Source organism: Chelonia mydas, chromosome 2, assembly GCF_015237465.2.
Source record: "Chelonia mydas isolate rCheMyd1 chromosome 2, rCheMyd1.pri.v2, whole genome shotgun sequence".
Classification (NCBI taxonomy): domain Eukaryota; kingdom Metazoa; phylum Chordata; order Testudines; family Cheloniidae; genus Chelonia; species Chelonia mydas.
Window position 1 is genome coordinate 153,002,167 of NC_057850.1, and position 16,505 is coordinate 153,018,671.

Sequence of the window (16,505 nt, forward strand, 5' to 3'; positions counted from 1 at the left end):
TTAGTTACCAAAGGTTCAACTGAGAGAAGAATTTGTCCCACTGACTTCATCTCAGAAAGGAAAAACCTAATTGTGCAGGGATATTGTAGAACTGTCAAATTCTCATCAGAGTTTGTTTAGCAGAGATCAGCTTGGTAGTACTGGGCGCTTGGGACCCTTGCAACAAGCGTGTGCTGCGGACCTGTGGGATCGGTCGACGCTACGCACGGCTCATGCGGCGCCTGATGGTCTTGGACACCATCCGATGGTCCAGGAACATCTACATCGAACACATCACCAGCCACCGACAGTACCAGGAGGTGTGAGCCAGTACAACATCGTATATCAACTATGGGAAAGGGACTGAGAGACTTTTTCCATTGGACCATATGAACTGGAACCATAAACTCACTGAACATTAAATCCCACCAAATGAGGGTAAATCCATCCTCATCATCGTATCCACTCATTATACTCCACACCTGAACATAGCCATTATATGAACAACATACTCCCATATCTCAATGTCTGTACTTTGACCTGTTAAACTTTTACCCCCAACTGGGGAGATTGCAGATTATGTGTTCCTTACGCCACCCGTTCCTAAACCGAATTTCACACCCCTTGATAATCTGTACCTTATTCCCTGATAACCAGAAACTTCTATGCTTAAACTCTGTACCGTTTTCTTTTTACTTCAACATCATCCTAATAAAATTATTAAATATGAATGCAAATGTTCAGATATGATGCTAAGTGCAGGGGAAAATGTTTGTGTAGGAGTATCAAAGTTCCTTACTGTGCAAATGTCCTTTTCTCAGGTTCGTAACACACTGTGAACCTGGAACCACTGTTCAATTTCATGACTTCAAGGTTCACTACAGGTCTAACAATTACTAGGTGTTCAAATAACACAGAGATAACCCTCGTTCCTCTACCAACCCTCTTTAAGGTTTGCAAATAATCTTTGGTCTTTCTGCTAGCCCTTGTGCATCTCTGAACTTCTCAGATCACACAAGTATCCCCCAAATCCTTAATACCTGCTGCCCTGGCAGACTACCCTAGGAAGTGTTTACAGCCAGAAGACTCCATGCTACAGTGGCTGGGCATCAAAACCAAAAGTCCTAAGGACTAAAAGGGACAAGGAGGAGAACTGGGAAGATTACTAAAATGGGAGAGAAGCAATGGGCACAGGATAGATAAGAGAACATAATGACATAAAAATAATGGGGAAGAAGGACAAAGGGAAGAAAAACAGAAGGAAAAGAAAAGCATGATATAGAAAAGAAAGAGAAGTATAAGAAAACCAAAGGTGACTATAGTAAGGGGACACAAAAACCCCATGTGACCAGCTGCTACTAAAAAAAAAAAAAAAAAAAAATCACATTTTAAGCCCATTTCAGAATCTTCTCTTCACAGAAAGCATTTAAAATACAAACATTTCCAGAACTGACACTGATAATTTATTTATTCTTGGAAAGGTGAAAGAAATGGACTTTAGAAAATATTCTCCTGTTAAAGGCTCAGATTCACCTCCATGGCAACAGAGAATGGACTTTCTGCTGCTGGGACCCAGCATGGGAGTTGTGCATACAGCAGAACAGGAGGGTCATGCTCAATATCAGTGATATAGTGCACTCTGATTTCATTGCAATGTGTTATCAAAGCTAGTTTACACTTTATTTTATAATGCACAGAAGTCCCAATAAGTACTTTACACTTTTTGGGTTACTTGCTGACCTTTCGTGTTCTCAACAAAAGAAAAAAAACTGGAGAGTAGAATAGATCACCAAGGTTGGTAAGTGAAAGCAACATCAATGAAGATTATATGCTGTGACAGGATAGAAAAGACATTGACTGGAACGGTGTAACAAATGCAGAATGAAGGCAGCAGATCAGATTCTCTAAGCGGCCTTTTCTGATTGTAATACCAATTATTCTTAACTCAGGGCTAGACTGCACTAGATACACATATCTGAGCCCTACTGGTGCTCAATGCCTGATGTCTTTACTCAGTTCTTACCAGGGATGGCACGGTATTTACCAGAGGTGGTTTTTACCAGGTAAAATCATGTTTTTTTACCACCCTCTGAAAAACTAATTAGTCCCAGTTCAAGTCATTTTCTCTTTTAAAATGCGTATCATTAATGCACATCACATTACACTTAGTTTTAGTTACACATTCAAACTGTGCTTACATAAGGCAGTAGATTCAGAGATTAATTTAGGGTTGTACAAATAAAAAGTAAACTAAAGTAGTCGTAACACTAATATATGTAATTATAATACTGAATATTGGAATGTCTGTATACATTTTGGTTCAGTATTTTCTCAAGGAAGTTATACATATCATGACTCATATTTCAGTTTTCAATATTATTTATACTGCAAAACTATTATCAAATTGCAAAATATTTTCAGTAATTTTCATGTGCATATTCTAATAATACTTTTATTTGTCCTGGTTTCATTTCCTGGTTTCAACTGGGTTTAACCCAGTATTTACCAGTGCCCTGTCCTAAATTAGTTTTTTCCCAGGAAATTGCCAACACTGATCTTTACACAGGCAACAAGTCAACTGACATCAATGAAAGACTTGTCTGAGTTGAAACTCTGAGCCAGATTGTGCTCTCCCCTCAAGATTCCAGAACAGAGGGCCCCTCCATGTGTGATCTCCCTCTTGCCACACAGAAGGGAAGGGGCCAGTACTTCCAAGGCGCCATTGCTCTCCTTCCCTTGAAGGGCTGTCTATGTGTCTGGGATCCATAAAGACAGAGATGGCAGGGATCGAGTGGACTGAAAGGAGGGCCAAAAGGGACATACATTCTCTCACCACCAGCCCAGCAGGTATTACCTGGGAAAGATAACATAACACCTACGTTATATTGTCTTTACTGTGGAGCTCCCTGTGTGGCAGATATCACTCCTTAACAGAGAGCAGACGTGGCTCTTTGGCTGCCTTGGCAGTGTGATGGTCACAACAGAGCATTGAGACAGTGGGAAGGCACAGAGAATCTCTGTGGATTCCCAGCGACCTCTGTGGATCCCAAATGATGCCCATAGTTTGACAGCAAGCCTCATGGCTCATTCTGTGGGAAGAAAGCAAACTCCCTCTCTCAACTCTAGGAGGGGATCCTCACAGAGATCTTTCTCCACCTTAATCTTCTCCTACATGCTTTTCTACAGGAGGGGGTGATCCACCCCATGCATGTATTTTAAAAGTTGGCTCATGGACTTTAATGTGCAAAGACAGTGTAATTACATAAAATATGCCACGTACTGTATGTATAAGTAACTACAGATAGCATGCTTATTTTTGTTTTTAAATCCAGAGACTACATTACCAACTAAACTGCACGTAACCGACCAAACTGCATGTAGCAGTATGTAGCTGCATAGTACTATTAAGTAAACCATGGCCCGGGGGTACCATTTGCACCTCTATGCACCTGTGGGAGCAGCTGGATGAAAAGAGAAATGCAACTTGGGGCAGAGAACCTTTACAATCTGCCCAGGGAGGGCATTCACTCTGCTTTTTGCTGCTTCCTTTCCATTCATTTCTATGCTGTCTAATGAGATCCTCAGGGCAGGGGCACATCTGTAAACTCATCAACATTTATGTAAAGAACCTATAGTAGGAGCTATACAAATAAAATATTTAAAATGTATCTTGTCTGGAAAATTAAGCATTATCCAAAGCTGCTTAAATTATACAGAAAGCCTGCTTTTCCTCGTCATGTTTAGGGATACATTTTGTAATGAGAGTACATAATTGTTACAGGATTTTTAAAGGGTTTTGGCCTTTATAGCAGTCAGAAGTCACTGAAAATGTCTCTAACAAATACAGAGACACAAGGTGGGTGAGGTAATATTTTTTTATTGGACCAACTTGATGTGGGACACCCCAATATCATTCAATAAAAGATATAACCCCCACCTTGTGTCTAATACCCTGGGAGCAACACTGCTAAGACAACAGGGCATCTAACAAATATATGCAACATTCACTCTTCAAAATGACAGTAACACTGTCAGCCTATAAAAGAAAATAATGTACAAGTGTATTAGAAATGCTAATTCCTTAGTCTGAAAGATGTTTTGAAATCACTTTCCACCCTTTACAGAGCTTGTTTACTTTTTCCATTTTTCCCAGGGTGGACAATGAATAATAGGACAAATCAGCTTTACTTTTTGTTTCTAATTAGTTGCATTTTCTGGTTCTCTGTGCGGTTTGAGTTGCACACATGGCAGATATCTATCTATTTAAACACTGCTTTCCTTTGGGTTTTGTTTTCTTTTATCTTGCAAAAACATTTCTGTTCGCTTTGGATTTTCATAAAGGCTTGTATTAATAAAACTTACATTTTGGGACAAATTTGAACTCACTGTATTCTTTTAAATATCTTAACAGTTTGAATTAAAAAGAAAATTATGTTTGTCATCCTGGATTTGGTGTCTGCAATGTGCCAGGTTTTAAAAATAAATAAATGCTTGTTTGCAATCAAAGAGCTATTTCAAGTGCATCTGAAACTAAAAATCTGTATTTTGACTGATCTCTATATAAAAGAGCAACTCAAACTACTTTAAGTGATTTTAAACAAGAAGGTTACATCTCTGGACTGACAAATTGCCAGACAAGTTCTAGGGTTTGTAATAAAAATGGCAGCAGGTCATTAACTATAACGATTTTTTTCCCCCTGTGGTGTTAAAACAAACAAGATAGAAAAGCACTATGCAAAACTGAAATTGGAGACAGATCATGTTCAAAGTTAATATTACATGTTTCATTTACAAAACCACTCTTTTCTCAAGGGAAGGTCAAACTTTGTCCATTTTCTAATGTACACATTTAAAAAATATGGGGTAACTATGCTAATTTCTTCTGTTCCAGAAAAATGACTTTTCTGTATCACCTTTTCATTTATCAAGACTGTATTGAGTGTAAAATCGAGAGTTACCATAAATTACCACTATCGAAGCACTGAATGTATTAGAATTTCTTTGAGGAAAGAAGGATGCTGAAATAACTTGTCTTGCAAGTGGAATAACGAGAAAGATGGAGGAGTGGCACGTGGTATGTGGAGAAGAAAGATAAATGGAAGGATCTCCATTTCACTAACTGCTCAGTATATTTTTCTGCCCGCTGCTCTCTACTAGGTTAATAGCTGGGCTATCTTTACCATGATAGCTGTGATGACTATATTGACAAGAATTAATGATCTACTGCAGATCTGCTTTTAGGAAATGGCTGGGTAAGCCCTTCCATTAACAATACTAATCAGATAAAGTATTGCTAATGGATGACCCTGCATCTGTTGAGAATGAGCTGTTCTGCTTAGTATGTATATGCTGTATTTCTCATGCAAGATTAAGATGTTACTGCTATAAATTTACACATTATGTTTAGAAAATTGTTTATAATTTATTCTCTACATCTGCTGCATATCTGAAACACTGAGGGCTGGTTCTTTGTCCTTAACATTAAATCAGATTACTGTCAGATACCACCAAAGATTTTTATGACACAAACAATGAATGATGAGTTAAAATGTAAAGATGCACCACAAATCAGCTTAATTTATACATTTTCTTTTCCCTTCTGAGAGCCAAAAAGTTCTGAATAAGAGGTGTGCTTGGCTACTCATGTTTGCTTTATAGAAGACCTTTTTAGAGGCTGTCACAACAGTACTTCAAAGAAGACTATCTGAAGCACTGTAGCCAACCAATCATTGTTATACATAATATGCAAACATATTTTAATAAGTAGACCATTTTGATTCATTTTTCTTCTTAAAACAAGACAAAATTCTATGCCGCCAATAAGAACTCAGCACAGTAGAGTGCAAAGTTCTGAAATTGTCACCCTACTGACTTGGCTATCTTAATAGTCATTTGACAGATATCCAAATAAAACCATAGCGCTTGCAGCTCCAATCCTTTTATATAGCCATAAAATACTTAAAGTATATAGTATTTATAGGCTGTTAATAGATAGAAGTGATATACTGCTTTCACAAAGGAGCTTATTCCAGGAGCTATATAGTACAGCACCCAGGAATATTGCATTCTGGAAGATCTCTTTCCAACACTCTCAAAGACATACATGAATGAGTGTCTCCATGCTTTAATAAATCTACCTCCAAGGCTGTATATGTGACTGTTAATAGACATCTTTAAATGTATATCGCCAACATAACCCATGGAAATATCTCTTTCTTCCTAAAAACAAATGATTGCAACTATACCAATGGATTTTTGTAGGCCTACATCTCCACGGCATTGCAATTTGTCTAGCCATTTACACCTGTGCAAAGTGAATATAAAATATTACCAAACAGAATGGTAGTATTTTACACCCACTTTGCAAAGTCAGTGAAAGTCAAAATCTGAGAGTCAGTGGGACTTAAAGGGCTTGTCTACACAAGAACAGCTGTTCCACAATAACTCTCTGAAGAAGAGTGAAGTGGATTAAGCGGAAGCAGAGAAAGGCACTTTTATTCCGAAATGATAGTGTTGCCATGTGGAGTTATTCCAGAATAGATATTCTGCTTTAAATTCACACTCTATCTTATTCCAGAATAATGTCCCTGTGCAGACAAGCCCTTAGGCTCCTAAGTCATGTGGGCAATTTTGAAAGTTTTACTCATATCTGTTTCAACTCTAAAGTGATAAGTAGCCTCTTCATAATTAAGACTGAAACCAACTTCCATTCTAAAGCTCTATTTTAGCCCCCTTAAAATATGGTTTATGGCTGTCTACATATCACTTAGTCCATGGCAAGCCGGGGTCTGAATCGACCCTGTGCTAGTCTGCTGCCCACTGCTGCCAGGCACTGTAAATTTCAAAGTGCATTTTAATCTACCCCGTGTCAAAGTGAGGTAGATTAAAGCACGCTAGGGAACTGTTAGTGCTCAGCAGCAGGGTCCATGTGGACACTACCTGTGCAGCAAGCTAGTGCAGGGTAGATTCACATCCTGGCTTGCCGCAAACTAAATGTTTGTGTAGTCAGACCCTTAGAAAACAAATTTGGCATTATAATTTCCAGGTTTACTGTGAAGGTGCAGGAAGGCATTTCTGCAGCGGTTGATGAAAATTCAAATTTGTTGAGTTATGAGCTGTTAAAAAAATTTACCCTGATTTGAAATTTTGACTTTGTCCTAAAACTTCCTTTGTCTCCCCCTAGCTCAGAAATGGCTTGTTAGTAACTGCTCAAACTTTCTGTATAGGTTAGTCTCCTTGAAAACTCAGGCATCACTGAAAAGGCAGGAGCTAAGAAATAGGTAATGCAGCTCCTAAGCCCATACCCACCTCATCCCTCCCCTCAGAAAACCCATTCTGTGCTATCCCTGCGTAGCATGGACCCTGGATGCAGGGGCTCCCTCCGTTTTACATGAAGGTCAGGAGATCCACTCACAGAAGATCTCCTCTACACATGGAGCTCTTTTTATTGCAGCGGGGAGACTATGAAGTGGTGTGTGTTTATGTTCACTATGTGGGTAGTATATGATTTATGATGTCCCTAAGTTTCATTTAATTTAAATGCTTGGATTGTGTAAACAGAGTGAAAAGCAAATTACTGTTTTCATCTAACAACCTTAACTACTTTTTGAAACAAATTTCTTTTTGGTATTGGAAAGTATAGGAGCTTAACTAGGATTTATCAAATACCACCAGACACACTTGAGATTCTCTGGTTAATTTGTGTGAGGTAACTGAGGTTATTTCCAAGTACTCTACAAAGAAACTTAAAAAAAGAACCCAGAATGGGCTAATAATAGCCATTGCATAATAAGAAACATTCAGTGTTATTTCATGTTTTTTAAACTGACTCATGGCTATTTACAGGTCTAATTTGGACTTTCAATCAACATGAAGTTCATGTACGTTCGCAAAGTCACCTTTATTTTCCATAGATACTGTGCCAAAGCTGTTTCACTTTTTTAAAAAAGGAATGAAAGGCTTGGATGCCCTTTCAGCTCTGAAGCTTTGATCTAAATAGAGCCTGGACCCATGTAACTAAAAATCAGTCTAGTGCCATGGAGAAACTATGCCCAGGGTTATCTCTCTTTATCCTGTGGGCCAAATCATGCAGAATTCCATCTGTGGAATGAACAGATGCCATATATGAATAATCCATTGTGAATGAACTATTGTACACATTTAAAAAATATGGGGTAACTATGCTAATAGACTACACTTGCATCTCTCTTCCATCTTTTGTTCCCCCCTCCCTTTTTAAAAAAAATGTCTAGTTTGGGATTGCCATGTTTTGATCCCCTCAGATCCATATCTATGCCCACAACCAGATTTACTCAGCACTGTCATTCTTATCATTACACCTGCCAACTTCACAATACATTTTACATTCTCTCCCTTTCCTTTGTCCCATACTCCTGGTTTTCTTTGCAGTTTTATTCAGATCTCAACATTTGGTCCCTGATTTGCATTCTGAGTCTTGTAGGACTGTGTCAAAAAACACTCTTTTGGATTCCTAGACAAACAACCAATTTGGTTTTCACCCCTTTCAGGCTTGGGATTTGGATCCTGGGGGTATAAGAATCTCCTGGCTCTTTCCAAACATATCCCATAGATGGAGAATGGGTAAGGAAAGAGAGGGCAGAGTTATGGCTGAAGTTGGTATCCTAACTGCTAATTTTTAGAGCTCATTTAGGTAGTTGTTGGCTGCTTCCCTCTCAAAAAAAACGAGCAAAACCACCAACCAACCAACAAAAAAAGCTTTACCATTGTACCAAGATCTCCTCCACACTTTTGTGAGCCAAGGAGATCTAAAATGCAGCCAGGAGAAGAGTGGAATGGAGTAACATCAGTTCAGTGGCATACTTCCCACAGAGCCCTCTGCGACACAGCCCCATGGTGCTGGGTTTTTGCAGCTATTGGGAGATACGGCCAAATTACTTGAACTTTGTGTAGCTGGGGGATGGAGTTTGAATTCACATGCTGTGAACATGCAGTCAATACTGTCTTAGCTTACAGGCTACTTTAAGCTGTCAGATAAATGCCACAAAACATTGAGGGAATGCTTCTTCCTAATCGGGGTCTTTGGGTTGTACTGAATTTCTAGCTCAGTTTTGGGAATGTGACAGCATGTAGATAGTTTAAAAACCAGCCTTGGTATCTATAGAAAAACCTTGGCCATTGTTTAAAGGGAGGGTGGGGGTTTATTACATATTCAAGAGCATCAGAATTTTTTGCATAAATTGATGTGTGTAAATTGTTTGGCATCCCTGTGGCTATTCTTACCGATGAAATGGCACAGTGGTGTTAATGAGCTGCTATCCGGGCTTTCACAGGTCTGTGACACAACTGGAAAAAAATTCTCAGCACAGTATTTACCATTCTCTGCACTTCACAAGCCTGTAACTGAGAGTTCAATTGTTCAACTGGAATGTGATGGTGCCCTTATCCATTATGATGTAAGGAAAGGGTAACTTTCAGTACAAGATCATGTCTATCTGTTTCCTCTCAGGCTGGAGTTTAATTTTTAAACAGTGGCAATTTCATTTTAATTAGAAACTTTTGCTTTGTTAGCAATTAAAAATGGCCTCCTGCTGATTTTGCTGAAAAGGAAAAAAAATAAAAGGGGTAAAATAGGTTGGCTGTTTTTTGTTTAGTTTTGTTTTTTAAATCATCATTTTAGAAGAGGTGACCATTTGGAGTTTTGCATTTATTCTGACTGGTTGTTGGGATAATCTGGTAGGTTACGGTGCCCCACACAGAAAAAAATTATTCAGCCTCAAATAAAAAGGAGTCAAACAGTGCAACAGCATTCAAATAAACATGCTATTCTATTATTTCCATTAATTGCAGCTTCCCTATCTTTATGAGGAATGATCAGCTGTGAGCATAAACCTGTACTACCCAAACTAGAAGAACGTCCATCCACTCATGCCTGCTGCTAAAGGCAGCAATAAGACATACACACAATTCATGAAGATGACAGCTAGTTTCAAAGGAGAAAATTCTGTACAAGCATGCGCCCTGGGTGAGCTTACTGATTTTAGCACAGAATGTGGCCTGGAAACTATAATTACATCCAATGATGACCTGCCAAAATCTTAACAACGGGTTCAGTCCTCACCCCACAAGGGGGTTGTTGCCCACCCCGCCCCCCGGGACTCCTGCCTCATCCAACCCGCCGCGTTCCTTGATGCCCCCCCCAGGACCCCTGCCCCATCCACCCCCTCCCCTGTCCCCTGACTGCCCCAGAACCGGGCAGGAGGGTCTCGTGGGCCACCGTGGTGGGTGCCCCACCCCACCCCTAAGAGCCAGAGGGACCTGCCGGGGGGTGAGGTGGGGAGTCCCGGTGGTGCTAACCTGGGGCAGCTCCCAGGAAGCATCCGGCAAGTCCCTCTGGCTTCTAGGGGCGGGGTAGCATAGCTGGGGGGGGAGCAGTGGGACGGCCGCTCCCCCCACTGATCATGTCAAAAGTGGCGCTTTAGGCGCCAACTCCCTGGGTGCTCCGGGGCTGGAGCACCCACCCGGAAAATTTGGTGGGTGCAGAGCACCCACCGGTAGCTCCCCACCCAGCCCCACCTCACCTCCGCTCCGCCTCCACCCCCGAATGCACTGCCTCGCTCTGCTTCTCCGCGCCCCCCCCGCCTCGCTTCCCGCGAATCAGCTGTTTGACGGGAAGCCAGGGAGGGCTGAGAAGCAGGTGGCAGCTTCCCACTCAGGCTGAGGGTGGCGGAGGTGAGCTGGGGTGGGGAGCGGTTCCCCTGCACGCCCCCCACCCCGGGTTACCTGCTGCGGCGCGGGCGGCCCTCCTCGCGCCCCCCAGCCCCAGCTCGCCTCCGCCTCCCTGGGCCTGAGCGGGAAGCCACAGCCAGCTTCTCAGCCCACCCCGGCTTCCCACGCAAACAGCTGATTTGCAGGAAGCCGGGGGGCGGCGCTTTCAGGGGAGGAGCCGAAGCGGAGGTGAGCTGGGGCCGGGGCCGGGGTAGGGAGCTGCCGGTGGGTGCTTTGCACCCACCAAATTTTCCCTGTGGGTGCCCATGGAGTCGGCACCTAAGGTGCCACTTTTGGCCGGTTAAATTTAGAAGCCCTTTTAGAACCGATTGTCCCTCATGGAACAACTGGTTCTAAAAGGGTTTCTAAATTTAACAACCGGTTCTAGTGAACCGGTGTGAACCGGCTCCAGCTCACCACTGATTACATCCTCCTAAAAAACCAAAGGGAAAACACCCAACCTTAAAATTAGTGACTATCAGTGTATCAACAACCAATTGTTTTAAACTACTAAATGTATTTCAGAAAGTGAAAACTAATCCTAACACCATCTTCTTTTTGTAAACACCCACACCCTATGAACTCTGACTTTACCTTCTGGCTTGTCCATATGACTAAAACAATGACATCTGTTTGAGGTCCGAGGACTGTATTATATGTGATCTATTTCTAAGGCAGGCTGCACTGTCACTGAAATTTATGACATACCATCCCAGACACATCTCAATCAGAGGTCTATTTGCAGTGGTCAGAATCTAGTTCTGCAAACTACTTTCATTTTTACTGGATGAGAATTGAAATAAAACTTCACCCTGATCTGTAACCTCAAGACATCTTCATTATAACAAGAATTCTCTTTGACAACAGTGACCCTTTCAAATTAATTAAATGAGAAAGATGGACATTTTCAAATTCATCCAATTTTTCATTTAAATCTAGATTCACAATAGAGTGGATAAACGTACATGTGGTCTTTTAAAGCTTCAGGGTAACATTTTAACATAAAAATCTCATTAAACGAGGTTTTGACCGTAACAAATTGTGGACTGGATTCTGGCAATAAACCGCTGGGTCCGTTAGTGGGGCCGGGGGAGGGGCCGTGTGTCAGTAGTATCATCCAGAGACATTGTGCTAGTTCAGCTCTGCTGTCCGGTAGGAAGAAGGGAATATTTAAATGCCCCCTTGTTGTAATTTGCTAGTATTGTGTATGATGTTCCTTCCTTGGGCGGCCAGCCCACAGAGATATAAGGGGCCTGCTACTACTGCTTTGTAAAGATCTCTTTGAATACAAGGGGTAGAAAGAAGCCTGTGTGGTTTTGGAGCTGACAGACCAAGTTTCTATTCCCATCTTCCTAGACGTGTGTATGAAACTTACATTGCAACTTGGTCTGTTCTCTGCATGACATAGATCTGTTAAAATAAGAAATTTCTAATGTCAATGCTGACACCAGAGTCTCCTGAGCCCAGATTTTTAAAGGTATTGAGGCATTGTTCTGTTCAGCATTTCACTTCCAGTGAGACTCAGGAGCCTAAGGGATTGTCTACTCAGGGAAAAAGCCTGGAATAGCTGTTCTGCACTAGCTCCCATATGGACAATCTTGTTGCAACTCAATTCACTGCAGTCAAAGGCCACATCTACACTACAAACTTTGGTCAACACAAGTTACGTTGCTGTAAAGCTGCCACAGTTGGTATATCAGTTGTGTGGAGGTATACGTGGCTCGCTCCTTGTGTCAGGGCTGCGTGCACTCAGCAGGAGCGCTTGTGTTGATGCACAGTCTGGTGCACCATGGATAGGTATCCCAGTATGCAACCCGCCACCATCTAGCGCACTGTCTTTTTGGAAGTTTTGGTAATGCAAGGTGAGGTAGAAATGAGTTATGCAGGAATGACTGGGAGCAAGGGGTCAACTTCCCAGCATGCAGCTATCTCCATCCCATAATGTTATCTATAGCCCACAATTTTTGTGTTTTTTGAAAAAATCCCAGGAACTTGCAAGGCCCCCATCACTGTCCACCATCTCTGACAGAAGCATGGAGCCTGCACAGCTCTACACTATTATCATAAACATTGCAAGCACAGGACACATGATCCCCCAGTATTTGCAGAGCTGTAAGAAGAACCGAATCAGCGGGAAACATGACAATTTCTTGGAGGACAGATTGTTGTGGGACATAGCGAGAACCAATTCAAGGTTGTTGGTGGTGTTCGTGAAGCAGCTACAGAGCCCTGAGACATGAGCGCTGACTGGTAGGATTGCATTGCATTGGGATGATGAGCAGTAGCTGCAGCACTTCCAGGAATGTGGCCTTGCATATCCGAATCTGCATGCCGAGCTTGACCCAGCTCTCCAGTGCAGGGACACCAAAATGAGAGCTGCACTGATGGCGGAGATAACATCACACTGTGGAAGCTTGCAAAGCTGGATCAGTGAGAAATCATTGTAGAACTGGAAAATCCACTGTGGGGGCTGTTGTCATGCAAGTGTGAAAGTCCATTAATCGTCTGCTGCTAAGCAGGACTGTGACTCTCAGCAATGTGCAGGGCACAGGGGATGGATTTGCAGCAGTGGGGTTCCTGAACTGCAGTGGAGTGATAGCACACACATCCTTATTTTGGCACCAGACCACCTTGCCACAGAGTACGTCAGCAGAAAGGGCTACTCTTCTATGGTTATGCAAGTGGTGGTGGATCACCGGGGCCACTTCGCTGACATCAGTGTTGGCTGGTCAGGGAAGGTGCATGACACTCACATCTTTAAGAACACAGGACTGTTCAGAAAGGTATAAGTAGGGACTCTCCTTTCTGACTAACGGATTACCACTGGCAGTGTTGAAATGCCAGTAGTGAGCATGGGAGACCCAGCATACACATTGCTTCCTTAGCTCATGAAGCCGTACACTGGCCATCTTGACAGCACCAAGGAAAGATTCAACTACCAGCTCAGCAGGTGCAGAATGATAGTTGAATGTGCTTTAGGTAGATTGAAGGGATGCTGGCGTGGTTTACTCACAAGACTGGATCTCAATGGGAAAAAGAATCCCAATGGTTCTGGCTGCCTGCTCTGCATAATATCTGTGAGGCAAAGGGGGAAAAGTTGCCACTGGGGTGGAGGGTGGAGCTAGAGCATCTGTCTGCTGAGTCTGAACAACCTGACACAAAGGCTACTGGAAGATCTCAGTGAGGAGCTATATGACTCAGGAAGGCTGTGAAAGAGCACTTTAACAGTGAGCCACAGTAATGCATTGTCATGTACTGTGTTCTGCCTGGGCCTGCAGTTTTGGGGCCTGTTAGGAATTGTGTGGTGTTTGGTGTGCGTCTATTAATATAATACTGTCACTGCACCTATTAATTTTGTGGTGCTTGCTGTACATTTATGATTATTATACAGCGTTAGTCCCTGATCCTGTGAGTTGTGTCACACTGCCCAGTAACAAGTAAGTGGGTGCTTTTGCTTTATGAATTACGAGGCTTTCTGCAGCATATACTGTGAACTAATAATGATGAATTATTTTCCCAATAATAGAATTTTATTCTGTAACAAAACCAGTGAAAAGAAAAAACTTTGCAATTTAAAAGCAAATACATTAAAAACTCAATAAATTAACAGAACTTAACAAAAGGAAAGAACATTCATGTTCATTTAACCTGCACATACAGCAACCTGGGCTTTCACAAATCTGTGTATGTGAAGCTGCGGTTGTCCTTAATGTCTCCTGGCGTGGAGTAGTAGGGGCAGCGATGCGGCCCCTGATGCCACATGGAATGTTGAGGGGGGTTTCGGGAGCTGTTGTAATGAGTTCCCCACTGACTGCAAAGGGAGGCAAGCCAATGATCGTTGAACCTGTAGATCTGCAAGAGTCTTCAGCATCTGTATTTGCTGTTGGAAAACCCACATTATGTTCAGGTGCATCTCCCTGTCTTCTTTCTGCTGGGATTCCTGGGCCTTTCTCCTACCCTTCTCCAGGGTGTCTGCAATGTTCGCCCTTCTAGGCCCTTTGCTCATGGTCTGATGCAGAACTGGCTTGCAAGATCTCATTGAACATGTCATCTCGATTCCTCTTTTTTCTCCTCCTTATCTGGCTCAGGCGTTCCACATGCATGCAGGGGCAATGGAAGCAGCTACAGCTAAAACACACACAGGTACCATTGCCAGTATAGACACAGTGGAAAGCAAAACTTACAATTCTGAATTCCTTTCCCCTGCTCCACATAAGTTTTACATAAGACCTGCTTACTGACCTTTTGCTTGGGAGTGCTTGCATATGGCATCACTCACAGCACCAGCCACAGTGAGCGTGGCCCGCCAGAGGCCAGGGAAATGAGGAGGGAATTGTTTGGTTGCATGAAACTATGAACATAGGGTAGTGGCCCTGAATACTGGCACCGTTTTCCATAGGTGGTGGTGATTTTAGCTGATCTCTCACTCTTGAGGGTAACAAAGGTACAGAGAGCACAGCTGCTGTTGGCATCCTGAAACTGCCCAGGCCCGTATGCTACTAGCTTGTTTACTACAATGGTGCCTGCTGAAGTTATCGCTAACTGGCATGGGAAAGTGTCTACCGCAGAGGAAGAAATAAGGCTACCTTCCCTGGACATCTTTGGGAGAGGATCACAGAGTTGCTCCATGGAAGTTTCTTTGAGATCTCTCAGGGACTCAAGAGACATCTCTGTGTACATAAACAAACTGTTCCTCATGGCCCCCATTGCCTAATTCTACAGGAGAATTAGAGAGACAAGCTGGGTGAGGTAATATCTTTTATTGGACCAACTTCTGTCCAACAAAAGACATTACCTCACCAACCTTGTCTCTCTAATATCCTGGTACTGCTATGACTTCAAAGACTCTACAGGGGAACGTAAAGCAGATTTGTTACCTCTCTCTGTTGCAATGCTACCTCTTCTAGTATGAGAAAATTAATGAAAAGTCAGTAGCTGTGTCCTGTTAAATTGGGGGCACCACCAGTACATTGATGTAACGGGAAATACAATTACACACTTACCTGAAGTTCCTTCCCCTGCATCGGGCTCATCCATGCTTGACTGCCAGGACTGAGGTGGAGTCTCAAACATGTTCTGTCTTGCGGCATAGCTGGAACCCCTGGTCGCATGTCCCCCATCCTCCTCCTCTTTCTTCTCGATCTCCACGCCAGAGCCTATGACTTGGGCTCCTTGGAGGTAGCCACAGTGGTGTGTGGGTGGAGGTAGTGTCTCTGAAAGCATGGTGTGCAGCTCTTCGTAAAAGTGGCAGGTCTGTGACTCAGGACCAGATTGACTGTTGGCCTCCCTGGCCTTCTGATATGCCTGATGCACTTCCTTCACTTTCCTGCGACACTGCTGCTCCCTGTCATATCCCTTCTCTTGCATCCCCTGTGCAATCTGCTCGTAGATGTCAACATTTCTATGGCTGGTCCGCAGCAGTGCTTCTAGTCTCTTTTCCCCATAGGAGATCCAGTCTCTCCTGTCTATTTCAAGCCACAGTGTGCCTGGCGTACGTAGCCGGCATGGGCAGCTACACACAACATAGGAGAGCTGCTGGGTGTGCTCACCAAGCTGGACAATCAGGAAAAAGCATTTCAGAAATTCATGGGGCTTTAAATGAGAGGGAGGCCGTCCGGTTTCCGTGACTCCTGGTCAGTGGAGATCACAACTGTGACCAGAGCGGTCAGTGTGGGGCATTGTGGGACAGCTGCTGAAGTACTATTAGGGTCTACATACGTAATGCAGCGTCTACACTCACACTGCATCTACCTTAGTATATCACTCATGGCTCAACGACA

At 42.9% G+C, this 16,505-nt stretch overlaps 1 protein-coding gene across 26 annotated transcripts in view; it reads right to left on the bottom strand.

Moving 5' to 3' along the window:
- Window positions 1–16,505, bottom strand: part of LOC102943985 (poly(rC)-binding protein 3) — a 703,847-nt gene that overhangs the window by 154,198 nt on the left and 533,144 nt on the right. The window lies entirely within an intron of this gene.